The sequence below is a fragment of the Lissotriton helveticus genome, chromosome 5_1 (genome assembly GCF_964261635.1).
Source record: "Lissotriton helveticus chromosome 5_1, aLisHel1.1, whole genome shotgun sequence".
Lineage (NCBI taxonomy): Eukaryota > Metazoa > Chordata > Amphibia > Caudata > Salamandridae > Lissotriton > Lissotriton helveticus.
This window is the reverse complement of record NC_136065.1, coordinates 1,378,600,443-1,378,604,201: the sequence shown is the minus strand read 5'-3', so window position 1 is coordinate 1,378,604,201 and position 3,759 is coordinate 1,378,600,443.

The window sequence follows — 3,759 nt, the reverse complement described above, 5'->3', positions numbered from 1 at the left end:
TTGACAGAGCGAGCCGGCGTCCAGGTTGACAAGCTGACGGCTTTCTGTTGTGATTTACCTAAAGAATAAAGAAACTGAAATAATACTCTTGTGTCCCTCATCACTACATTTCTTGGCGACGAGGACAAGGAAACTGGGCCAGGGACAGTCATTGCCGTTTCCCTGGGATGAATTTACTGCTTGTCGACGGAGGAACAAAAGATAAAACGGAGCCGGTGAATCAAAGAATAGGAGGAAGCGAGTGACCGATGCTGGCTGTCACCAACAGCTGCCTAAGCTTCACAAGTAAGGAGATTGGGAGAGATAAGGCAAACCAAGTCAGAGACTATTTGCAAGAAAATACGTTGAGAGGGCTGTTAATTTAATCGGTTGCCAGGTCGGGCATCGCGTTGCCTGTATTGACGTGAAATTACAATGAAAAGGCAGGAGCGGAATTGAAGCGTTGGGGCGGCGTGTCATCGCTCACACTTGTGTGTCGGGTCGGGCACAGGCTGCGAACTGAGGGGAAGAGTGCGCTGTAATCTAGTCGTTTGGCAGCGTGACTGAAATCAACCTATCTTCACATAGATTGGTGGGCTGTCAGCGGAACCTATTACCCCGTTTTCCTGCTGTGAGGCGCCCTGAGTTTATCACCCCGCATGATGCCTCGGCGCGTTTAGGCTACAGACGCGCTGAGTGAATGTAGAGACTTCGCGGCTTTACCTGAAGCTTTCTGCGCGCATGAACCAACGGCGCTGACTGAAATATCGAGCAAGGCAGAGCGCTTACCGGTAATCTCTCCCAGAGATACGTGGTGACTCCGGGGTTCTTGCTCGTTTCTCGCTCTTGTGGGGGAACTTGGAAGAGCAGTGTTGAGGGGTTGAAAGAGGCAGCAGTTCTGTGGAGTGCACGCTCGAAGACCTCAGCTCCATTCGAAGATCGGCTTCTTCCTGACAGGAACTATTTTGAGAGGAAGTCTCTCCACAGGAAGTTCCCGCCAGTCGGAGGGAAAGCAGGCAGTTACATTGGACTTGATTTCTCGACCGTGGAAGCAGAAAGAGGACTGCATAAACCTCTGTGTTAATGATATTCTCTCAAGTGTACAAGTATTACGTGGCAAAATAGGAAAGTGTTGTTTTTTTTTTTTTTGTGGTGAATACAAGTGCGTATTACTCAGCTTAGAACCACAGCAACTAGTGGCATAGAGTCATTTTCACGTCTTTAGGGTATTGTTGCTCTTATTTGAGAAAATATAGACCTACAAGAATTTTGGGAACTTTATGGCAATGGCAGGTGCAGGAATGAGCCAACCCCCACCTTTTCTCAATGAATTAGGAGAACCAGTTATCCCTTGGAGAAGGTGGGAAGGTATCTTCAAATCCTATTTAATAGCAATTGGGGGCAGCAACTACACTAATATACGCAAACAACATATATTGCTACATAATTTGGGCACACATGGGAGGAAAATATATGAAGATATAACAGGGAGATTGATTGAGGATGAGCAAGAGGAGGTGGAGGAAGGTGTCAATGTTTATGAAAGCACGCTGAGGGAATTAGCGGCTCATTTTAAGGAGAAAATAAATGTGGTGATGGAAAGACATAAGTTCTTTAAGAGAGTACAGAAGAGGGAGGAGAAAGTGAGCAATTATATAGCTGTGTTGAGAGGCTTGTCAGCCACATGTGAGTTTGGTCAACTCACAGACTCGTTAATAAGAGACCAGTTGGTGAGGTGCACCAATGAAACCAAGATACAAGAGGAATTACTGACCAAGAACCCCAATCTTGAGGAAGCAATAAACATAGCTAAGGGTTTAGAGCACACAGCACGATGCATGAAGGAAATGAAAGCTACAGATGGTACAAACAGAGAGAGGTCTGAAAGCAAAATTAGTACAGAGAGTGAAACAGTTTGTAAAGTAGGGGACAAGAGTAAAGAGGTTAATCGCAGCAAGCCCAGTTCCGCAGTGTGTTATAAATGTGGTAGTCCAAATCATTTGGCAAATAACTGGAAGTGTCCTGCAAGGAATGTACAGTGCAGAAAATGCAACAGGTGGGGGCATTATTCCAAAGTATGTAAAGCACCAGGCAGAGCAGTGCATGTCATTGAGGAGTCACCCCAGGAAGAGGGAAGGGAAAAATCGTACATTTTTCAAGTGGGGGATGAGGAAGATAACAGTGATGATGTTTACCCCAAATGTGATGTCTTACTTGACGGAGTGATGTTTAGTATGTATGCTGATTCGTGCTCCCCTTATACTTTAGTAGATAAGAAAGTGTTTGAAGATAAGTTTGCCAACCATCCTGTAAAATTGTTGCCACCTGACATTAGTCCCAAGGGTTACAACAAAGGGAAGATCTCCCTAGAGGGAATGGTGACCATGAGAATCTCATTTAAGGATAGACCCACAGTAGGAAAGGTGTATGTATCCACGAGAGGCTCGACCCTACTGAGCTGGAAACATCAGAGGCAGTTGGGAATCATACTTGATCCAAACAACAAAGAGCAGGTGTTGTTAATTGACCAAGAAGGTATATCAGAGAATTTCACCAATGAGTTCAAAGAAGTGTTCAGTGACGGATTGGGGGTATTTAAGAACTACATGCACAAGATTGTGCTAAAGGAGGGGGCGGTGCCAGTGGTGCACAAGACCAGGTCTATACCTTTGCGCATGAGAGAGCCCCTCCAGCAGGAACTTCAGAGGCTGGTCAAGGAGGGAGTCATCACAGAAATTGAGAGTTCAGCCTGGTTGGCCCCGATTGTCATCATGGCCAAAGATAAAGGGAACAGCATAAGACTCTGTGTGGACCTGAGGGACCTTAATGCGAATATCCTTGTGGACAGGTTCCCTCTTCCCAGGATAGGGGAAATGCTAAGCACGATCAGGGGTGCCAAGTATTTTAGCGTGCTGGACCTATCCTCTGCCTATTACCAAATCAAGCTTCACCCGGATTCCCAAATACTGACAGCGTTCACCACCCCATTTGGAAATTTCAAGTTTCAGAGAATGCCATTTGGATTGGCATCGGCAGCTGCTGCTTTCCAAAGAGTCATGCAACATGTGTTAAAAGACTGTAGGAACACTATCTGTTTCCAAGATGACATCCTGATTTTTGGAGGTTGCGAAGAAGAACACAATGAAATGGCTAGAAGAGTGTTGGAAAAGTTGAAAGAAGTGGGCTTCACCACGAAGCCTTCAAAATGCAAACTAGGAGTAAGTTCGGTGGATTACCTGGGACACACCCTATCTGAAGATGGCATCAAACCTAAACATGACTTAGTGAAGGCAGTGGAGGATGCTCCCATTCCCAAGAGTAAAGAGGACATACTGTCTTTCCTAGGTCTTGCGGAATACATGGCCAAATTCATTAAGGATTTTGCAATGGTGTTGCAACCGTTAACAGACTTGATAAAGAAGGACAGTGTTTTTGAATGGGGAAAAGAACAGGATGCGTCCATGAAGTGCATAAAGAAGGCTATTATTGAAGCCCCGTATATAGGGAAGTTTGATCCTAATGGTGCAACCATTATCTCTACGGACGCCAGCAACAGAGGCATAGGGGCAACGCTGGCACAGAGAGCAGGCAACCAGATAAACGTGATAGCCTTCGCATCAAGAACCCTCACAGTATCTGAGAAGAATTACTCCACCATAGAGAAAGAGGCCCTAGCTGTCTATTGGGCCATCTGTCACTACAAGTTTTTCATTTGGGGTATTCCATTTGAAGTACAGACCGACCATAAACCTCTGGTCTCACTGTTCACCAAGAAGGACA